This window comes from Triticum dicoccoides, chromosome 1A, assembly GCF_002162155.2.
Source record: "Triticum dicoccoides isolate Atlit2015 ecotype Zavitan chromosome 1A, WEW_v2.0, whole genome shotgun sequence".
Classification (NCBI taxonomy): domain Eukaryota; kingdom Viridiplantae; phylum Streptophyta; class Magnoliopsida; order Poales; family Poaceae; genus Triticum; species Triticum dicoccoides.
Window position 1 is genome coordinate 181,907,153 of NC_041380.1, and position 10,479 is coordinate 181,917,631.

Consider the following 10,479-nt stretch of genomic DNA (forward strand, 5'->3'; position numbering starts at 1 on the left):
TTCTCATGTGAAGTTATATCATCAATACCTTTACTGTTACCTTGTCGCAAAGATGTAGCTGATGTAGGTACGGACGTTGGATGATGTCGCACTCACAATCCGAGGTGGGGCTGCTCTAGTAGGTGCAACGGTGGAGTAACCAACCGGCGGTATTGAGCATGAACTGGAATAGTAGTTGTTGTAGTCACCCAATGCATCCTCCTGTATCTGTCTCTCAAAGGTACAAGCACGGACATACATACCAGTAATGCAACGAGGAATATACTAAAATCTTGCCTGAATATCATGGTTCAAACCACCAAAAAATCTATTCATTGTATCATCCTCAGATTCTTCTATGTCACAATGATGCATATAAGATTTGAACTCTTGGTAGTAAGCATGAACAGTGTTACTGCCTTGTTTTGGTTGCTCCAATTTGCGACGCAATTCACGATGATAGTAAGGAGGAAAAAAATTGTTGTCTCATTACAGCTTTCAAAACTTTCCAAGTTGTGGGTTGGTTATCAATGTTTTTCTTACAATGTACACTCCACCAAACAGAAGCAATACCAGTAAATGCTCTTGTGGTAGCTCGTACTCTCTCAAGTTCAGAAAAATCATGGTGACTAAAAACTTGTTCAACTTCAAGCTCCCAAGCTAGATAAATAGCAGGATTAAATCTACCCTCAAATGATGGTAAAGAGATAACCTGACCATATGCTTGTGTGTGTTGTCCTAACTCTCGTGATGGTGAAGATGTGTCCGTCGTCCAAGAACTTCTATCTCTTGAACCTGTCATGATTAGTAGAAACAAGAACCAAAATTCGAGAATAATGTTCCTATGAACTACTAGGATGTGGTTGTAAAGTGCTCACAGTAAAGGAAATATCCATATCTTACAAGTTCTTACCATGCGGCAGGTGGTGACAGGCAACCAGCGGTGTCAAATAACTCCGAAGATTGTGTAAAGCGATTGCCAGGGGAACGTAGGTATACACGGTGTAGAAATATGTGGAGCTGGGTTGGCTAAATATGGTAGCAAAAGATTAGCAATAATCAATTCAGAGATGCAATGTTGAATAAACGCTCAACGATGGTACTATGTTGGTCCTAGGCTAGACCGAACTAGAGACGCAATGATAGAGGCAAAGTTGTCCTGATGTTTCGATGAGATGGTGGCTATCATATTCTGTGGGAGTCGACCTTGTCGATCCAACTACGAATGTGCGAGACGTCGCGCCTTAGCAATCGCTAAACCAACTTCTGAGGGTTATTGACCACGCCGGAGCACGATCAACCTGACCTTGACGGTCTGTTTCCTGCAAGCAAACGAAGAACAAGCAAGAAACTGAGATTGCAATCTGGATATTGCGAATATAAGATGAAAGATTTATTGATCAAGGTGGGGTTCTGTGACGCCTTGGTCTGGTCGTTGAACACAAACGAAGTACACGAAGTTGCAGCTATGGCGAACTTTTAATCTAAACAAAACCCAAAGCCTAAACGATGCCCTAAGTGCTGTATATATGGAGGAGAGAGGGGGAATTTCGTGGCCCTTGGTGGAGGGGTCAGAAACCAACCCTAACTCTTGTTTCCCCACACATACGGACTCTAAAAACAGCCTATACTTAAGTACATCGAAAATACATGGGCCTGGCCCAATAATAAGGTGACGCAGCACCTAAAATAGCCTCTGGACGAAATTTATGAACTGGCATCTTGAATATTTCGTCCCATGCTTCATGCACTCATTATGGTGGCTTCAGAGTCCTGGAATCATCACTTGTAACTCCGTTCTTGTTCCCCTTGCGCATGCCATCATCTCCATGCTTGAACTTGCTCCAAGGTTCATCTTTCTTGTCCAAGCTAGCCCCTTCATTTGTAAGCAAAACTAATGTATCCAATTTAGGCAGCATCATATTCTCATGAACATTAGAATCATTACCAAGAAACGAAAGTACCTGATAATTCAATTGGCGTGCACGAGCTCTAGTAATCAGTCCAGTATGTATAGCAGCAGGGGCTGTGAGTGTAACAATGGTATTGATGTCCTCATCATCCTCCCCTTCTTGAAATGAAGTCGTCCTCGATGAAAGTTCATCGTCCTCACCCAAATAAGGCTTCAAATCTGCAATGTTAAAAGTGGGACTAACTCCAAAATCTGCAGGCAGCTCAAGTTTATATGCATTATCATTTATTTTCTCTAACACCTTAAAAGGACCATCAGCACGTGGCACTAGCTTTGATTTGCACAAATTAGGAAATCTATCCTTACGCAAATGTAACCAAACAAGATCTCCAGGTGCAAACACAACATGTTTTCTACCCTTATCTCCAGCAAGTTTATATTTAGCATTCATACGCTCAATGTTTTATTTAGTTAAATCATGCATTTTTAAAATCAATTCAGCACGTTCTTTAGCATCAAAATTAACCTTCTCCAAAGATGGAAGAGGCAATAAATCAATAGGTGCACGAAGTAGGAAACCATACACAATTTCAAAAGGGCACATCTTAGTAGTAGAATGCAATGAACGATTATAAGCAAATTCAATATGAGGCAAGCATTCTTCCCACATTTTCTTGTTATTCTTCAAAACAGCCCTAAGCATAGTAGACAATGTTCTATTGACTACTTCAGTTTGTCCATCAGTTTGGGGGTGACAAGTAGTACTAAAAAGCAGCTTAGTCCCCAACTTAGCCCATAAACATCTCCAAAAGTGGCTAAGAAATTTAGTATCACGATCTGAAACAATAGTATTTGGCACACCATGCAAGCGAATAATTTCACGAAAGAACAAATCAGCAACATTAACAACATCATCGCTTTTATGACATGGTACAAAGTGTGCCATTTTCGAGAACCTATCCACGACAACAAATATGCTATCCCTCCCCTTCTTTGTTCGAGGTAAACCTAAAACAAAGTCCATAGATATATCCTCCCAAGGAACACTAGGTACAGGCAAAGGCATATATAAACCATGAGGATTAAGTCGTGACTTAGCTTTTTGACATGTAGTGCAGCGAGCAACAAAACGCTCAACATCCCGTCTCATCTTTGGCCAAAAGAAATGTGTAGCAAGCATATCCTCTGTATTCTTGACGCCAAAGTGTCCCATTAATCCTCCTCCATGCGCCTCCTGCAACAACAAAAGACGAACGGAGCTAGCTGGAATGCATAGCTAGTTAGCACGAAACACAAATCCATCGTTAAGAACGAACTTGTTCCAAGTTCTCCCTTCCTTACAATTCTGCAATACATCTTTAAATTCAGCATCATGAACATATTGATCTTTGATGGTCTCCAAACCAAATATTTTAAAGTCAAGTTTTGAAAGCATAGTATAATGACGAGACAATGCATCAGCAATAACATTTTCTTTACCCTTCTTGTGTTTAATGACATAAGGGAAAGTCTCAATGAATTCAACCCATTTAGCATGTCTACGGTTCAGTTTTGCTTGACTTTTAATGTGTTTCAAAGATTCATGATCAGAATGTATAACAAATTCCTTGGGCCATAAATAATGTTGCCATGTTTCTAAGGTTCGAACAAGAGCATATAATTCTTATCATAAGTAGAATAGTTCAGACTAGGCCCACTCAATTTTTCAGAAAAGTATGCAATAGGTTTGCCATCTTGTAATAACACACCTCCTAATCCAATTCCACTAGCATCACATTCAAGCTCAAAAGTCTTATTGAAATTAGGAAGTTGGAGTAAAGGAGCATGTGTTAACTTATCTTTCAATACCGTGAAGGCTTCTTCCTGTGCGGTACCCCAGACAAAAGGCACATCCTTCTTTGTAAGCTCATTGAGAGGTGCAGCAATGGTGCTGAAATCTCTCACAAAACGCCTATAGAAACCAGCGAGGCCAAGGAAACTCCTCACTTGTGTGACCGTTTTGGGCTGCGGCCAACTCTCAATATGGCTTTATCAACTTCAATTCCCTGTGGAGTAACAACATAGCCACGAAAAGATACTAGGTCGGTGCAAAAGGTGCACTTTCCAAGGTTACCAAACAAACGTGCATCACGTAGAGCAATAAAAACAGCACGTAAATGTTCTAAGTGTTCCTCGAAAGATTTGCTATAAATCAATATTTCATCAAAGTAAACTACCACAAATCATCCAATGAAAGCACGTAAAACTTCGTTCATTAACCTCATGAAAGTACTAGGTGCATTAGTTAACCCAAAAGGCATGACTAACCACTCATATAAACCAAACTTAGTTTTAAATGCTGTTTTCCATTCATCTCCCAATTTCATACGAATTTGATGGTATCCAGTACGCAAATCAACTTTGGAGAATATTGTAGACCCACTCAATTCATCAAGCATATCATCTAACCTAGGAATAGGATGACGATAACGAATAGTAATATTATTAATGCCTCTACAATCAACGCACATACGTGACGTACCATCCTTTTTCGGCACTAAAATGATAGGAACAGCACAAGGACTAAGGGATTCGCGTATATAACCTTTGTCGAGTAGTTCTTGTACTTGACGCATAATCTCCTTCGTCTCCTATGGATTGATACGGTATGGTGCATGGTTGGGTAATGATGCACCAGGAATTAAGTCAATTTGATGCTCAATCCCTCGAATAGGTGGTAATCCCGGTGGCACGTCTTGTGGAAAGACGTCAGCGAACTCCTGCAAAATGTTAGTGACAGCAGGAGGCAAAGAGGAAGGCACGTCTTTGAATGAAAATAATGCCTCTTTGCACACAAAAGCATAGCAAACAGATTTGCTAAAATCTATATCATTAATATCAGATTAGGTGGCAAGTAAACATGCACTTTTCAATTTAATTTTAGAAGCAACACTAGATTGTTTATTATTAGGCTGCATTTGTTGCTCAAATTCTTTTGCCACAATCTGATTTTCACTCTTATTTTTCTCCTGTTTTGCTTTATTAGCTCTATTAATATCATCTTTCATAATGGAATCAGGAGTCATAGGAAGCAAAGTAATATTTTTATCCTTATGAACAAGAGTATACTGATTATTTCTACCATGGTGTACAGAATTTTTATCAAATTGCCATGGTCTACCATGTAATAAGGAACATGCTTGCATAGGTACCACATCACAATCAACATAATCAGCATATGTAGAGATACTAAAATGCACACGAACAGTACGTGTTACCTTAACCTTGGCGCTGTTGTTGAACCATTGGATGTAGTAAGGATGTGGATGTGGTCTTGTGGTGAGAGATAGCTTCTCCACCATCTCCATGCTAGCCAAGTTATTGCAGCTCCCTCCATTTATGATGACGCGAATAGAACTTTCCTTCACAACTCCCTTTGTATGGAACAAATTATGCCTCTAATTTTGCTCAGCTTGTGTAACATGCACACTCAAAACACGTTGAGCAACTAAACATTCATACCTGTCAGCATCTTCAGCAGCCATGTATTGCGTCTCATGATCAGAATCATCTCCACCGTGTTCTTCACGTGTAATAAGAGCCAAAGTCTCCTCATCATAGTCACTAGCGAACTCATAGCCACCATCCTCAGTAGCAATCATCACTCGCTGAGATTGGCATTCTCCTGCAAAATGTCCTCTTCCCTTACAACAACGACAAATAATATGACTTGTGTGCCCTGTTGATGCTATGGAAGAAGAAGAGCTCTGCGCAGGACCAGCAGGTGTGCTCTTGGCAGATAGTGGTGGTTGTGCCTGCTTTCTTGTATCACGGCTAGAGGTGGCACCTGATGGAGGTGCTGGTGGAGTGGAAGTAGAGGATGCACGTGGTGTCCATGATGAAGATCGACCTGCAGAAAAGTTAGTTCGCGCCAATGCCTGTCGATCCTACACTTCACGTTCAGCTTTACAAGCAAGATGGAATAAACGAGTGATATTATTATACTCCTTATACTCTAGGATGGTCTGAATCTCTCTATTTAATCCACCCATAAAACGTGCAAGCATAGCTTCATTCTCCTCAACAATACCACATCTAATCATGCCAGTTTGTAATTCCTGATAATATTCTTCTACATAATTTTTTCCTTGTCTTAAACGCTACAATTTTTGAAGTAATTCACGTTGATAATATGGTGGAACCCAACGAGTACGCATAGCAGTTTTCAAAGCAGCACAAGTAGATGGAATAGGATATAATCTACAATGCTCAGACCCCCAAACACATGCAAAACTAGTGAATGCACAAACAGCAGCATGAACAAGTCTCTCCTCGGGATATTGTAAACATGTAAATCGTTGTTCAGTTTCTAACTCCCAAGTAAGATATATATCAGGAACATATCTACCCTAATTAGGGACATGGTCATGATCTCGTAGCTGAGGGTGAGCCCTACCATTGCCATTATTTGCATGTGGACGACCTGGTGGTTGCTGTGCTGGTGGTGGCACGTAGTTCTGATTTTGATCAACCTCATCCTCATAATCTCCGGCAAAATCATCCTCCTCCGCATCAACAGGAGGAGCCACAGAAGTATCAATAGCAGCACCAACAGTTTGGCCAGGTGCAAGAGGGAGACGGCTCGCTCGGCGGAGGGCTGCTTCACGATGTGTAGGTAGTCATTGTTGTTGTTGTTGTAGAGGTGCGTTAGGTGCAGCCGGTGGTGGTGGAACACGCGCGAGCAATTCATTAAACCTGTTATCAAGGTTTGTTTCGAATGTCTTCTCCATGCCATCTATCTTCTCCATGGCCTCTTCAAATCTCTTTAGCACATCTTGCACCTGTCCACTCATCATTTGCTGAAATTTATCATGCAACTCCTTATTCGTCATGTTCTCCCAGTCAGCCTCATCGGCTTGTGATCCTGCCATGGTTAGAAACAATAGAAACACACAAGAATATGATCCTACAGACTACTAACAAGAGGTGGTGGTGGTCTCACAAATCCGTCAAGCAAATCTCAAATTCTTACCACTTCTTACCCAGCAGCAGGCGGTGATCGACAAATGTCATAGTCAAAACTCTCAAAGCTTGGATAGAGCGATTACCAGGGAGAGTCAAACACACGACGTAGATGTATGTGGAGCCGGGAAGGCTTATAATATGGTAGCAAAAAGGGTCAGCAATAATCAATTCAGAGATGCAAAGTTGAATAAATGCTCAACCACGGTACTGTGCTAGTCCTAGGCTAGACTGTGCTAGAGACGGGAGCCTAGAACACTAACAAAATCACGGCGCTGCACGTAAACAATGGAGGAGCACACTCTGAATTTTTTCCTTTTTTTCACTTTTTTCACTTTTTTTCCTCTTTTTTTTTGCTCCGCAACAATTTTTTTTCGAAAAAGTCTACAAATGGTCTAAAAACTGCCTAGCCAGAATTTTCCAGACTTAGTTTTTTTTGAGTTTGGAACTATTTTTCTTCTGCGGGTGGCTCGGAATCTCGGGAGTCCTACTCTGTCTCGACTTGGAGTATGGCGTGATCTGGAACTCAAAAACAATGCAACAATTACCTGACTCAGACTAGGACTGGTGGCGGAGATGAATATGGTGGAATCTCGGACTGGTGGCGGCGATGAATCTAGTGGAAATCAGACTGGTGGCGGATATATGTTGCAGGTGAACTCGGATTGGCGTGATGGCGGCGGATATGTGGTGGCGTATATGGACTCGGATTGGTGGTGAATATGGCAGTGACGATGAAGTTGGTGTGGTGGTGGTATATGGCAGCAGCGATGATGATGATGCGGTGGTGCTATATAGCAGCAGCGACGTGACAACCTGTGAACAGAACTCGAAACTCTAAAGGACTAGACGCTAAGACCAGCAACTTGACACGACGATGCAACCGCAAATTCAACAAAGCAAATACAGAAGAGATTATGCAAAGTCTCAAATTGGTTCGGGTAGGAAGAACTAAACCTAATTTTTTTGGCTTTTTCGTGGACTACAGGTACAAAGAATAGACTCGATTTAAACTACGAAAAACAGTAAAATCTCACCGAGCAACCTGAAAATATGATACCACTTGATAGAGGCGAAGCTGTCCCAATGTTTCGATGAGATGGTGGCTATCGTATTCTGTGGGAGTCGACATTGTCGATCCGACTACGAACGTGCGAGACGTCGCGCCTTAGCAATCGCTAAACCAACTTTCGAGGGTTATTGACCACGCCGGAGCACGATCAACCTGACCACGAGGGTTTGTTTCCTGCAAGCAAACGTAGAACAAGCAAGAAACTGATATTTTAATCTGGATATTGTGAATATAAGATGAAATATTTATTGATCAAGGTGGGGTTCTGTGACGCCTTGGTCTGGTCGTTGAACACGAACGAAGTACGCGAAGTTGCAGCTATGGCGAACTTTTAATCTAAACAAAACCCAAAGCCTAAACGATGCCCTAAGGGCTATAAATATGGAGGAGAGAGGGGGAATTTCGTGGCCCTTGGTGGAGGGGTCCGAAACCAACCCTAACTCTTGTTTCCCCACACATCCAGACTCGAAAAACAGCCTATACTTAAGTACTTTGAAAATACATGGGCCTGGCCCAATAACAAGGTGACGCAGCACCTAAAATAGCCTCTGGACGAAATTTATGAACTGGCATCTTGTATATTTCGTGCCATGCTTCATGCACTCATTATGGTGGCTTCAGAGTCCTGGAATCATCACTTGTAACTCCGTTCTTGTTGCCCTTGCGCATGCCATCATCCCCATGCTTGAACTTGCTCCAAGGTTCATCTTTCTTGTCCAAGCTAGCCCCTTCATTTGTAAGCAAAACAAATGTATCCAATTTAGGCAGCATCATATTCTCATGAACATTAGAATCGTTACCAAGAAACGAAAGTGCCTAATAATTCAATTGGCGTGCGCGAGCTCTAGTAATCGGTCTAGTATGTATAGTAGCAGGGGCTGTGGGTGTAACAATGGTATTGATGTCCTCATCACGCGAGCCTAGAACACTAATGAGGTCACGTCGTAGCACAACTAGCATCAAGGAAGGATACTAAGTAGTTCTGGACAGGAAGATATAAGTGAAGATCACAACGGCAGTAAAGATAATTATGTGAAACAACAGCCAAGCAGGATATATCAACAACTTTGTGTCCATCTTTCCTCTAAAAAAGTTTGTGCCGATTTTTTGATAATTTTTCAAGAATGGTATTGACTCAAGTTTTCAAACGCAAAAGGAATCACTCAATTCCGAGTTGATATGAGGAGTCAAAAAATTCTAAAACTGGCCTGAAACACTGGAATAAGTTGTGTTCGTGAACTTTGGAGGGCAAAAAGACCTATTTAGAAGCCGATTTTAGGTGGCAAATATTGAACTAATTTCTGCAACTATTTATAAGCGGCTCGTCGCTGGCTTTCATTTGAGTACTCACAGAGCCAAAACGGACTTCGTATGAGGAAGTTATGCCTGTTTTATTGAACAGTGCACAAAACAGATTCCAATCCAAATTCAACTACGAGATTGAGTCTAGAAAGATCCGAATTTTGTTTTTTTTTCTCCTCTCTTTTTTTTCCTCACACTTTTTTTTCCTTTTTCTTTCTTTTTTTCTCTGACTTGTTTTACTTTTTTTCTCTCATTTTTTTTGTCTTTTTTTTCTCTCCCTCTTTCCAAAACAAACTAGGTAAGATGCAGATTAGATCTAGCGAAAATGTGAACGACCTCAACTATGATTGTGACAATGAACGATGGGTAGCACGTGGTGGAAATTGATGGATGGGTGGTGGACAGCGGAAGGGATAACGATGCGGCGGCGGCATGACTAATGTGAACAGAACTCGAAACTCTAAACGAACTAGACACTAAGACCAGCAACTCGACACGACGATGCAACCGATAATTCAACTATGCAAGCAATGAAAAGAAAATTTCAAAGGCTCAGACTAGCTTGGACAAAGGATGGATAGATCTAACTTTTTTGTGGCTTTTTCTTGGACAATAGGTAAGAAAATAAATATAATCTAGAAAAAAACAGGAAATTCTCACCGAGCAACCTAAAAACTGATACCATTTAATACAGGCGAGGGTGTCCCGATCTTTCGATGAGATGATAACTATCGATTTGGTGGAGACGACTTTTACGATCCGACTACAAACGTGCACGACATTGCGCCTTAGCAATCGCTAAACCAATCTTCTAAGGTTACTGACGAAGCCGGAAGCACGCTCAGCCTGACCACGAAGGTCTGTTCCTGCAAGCAATCGAAGAATGAGCAAGAATATGATAAAGCAATCTGAATATTGCAAATATATATGAAGTATGGATAATGGTGGGGATCCGTAAGCGGTCTTGGTCAGGTCGTTGGACACAAACGAAGTACACGAAGTTGCAATGGCTAACTTTTAACTAAACAAATCCCAAGGAAAAAGCTACTAGATGGATCTACTTATATAGAAGCAAGGGGTGGCGGCCAAGGAGGTGGGAGGACGTCCCAAGGCAGCCTAAAACTAACCCTTGGTCGTACAAGGCTCATGGGCCCAAGTGGAGGTGATGCACCACCTTTGGGCTTGTAGTTTGACTCGGATTCTGCTGCAACGT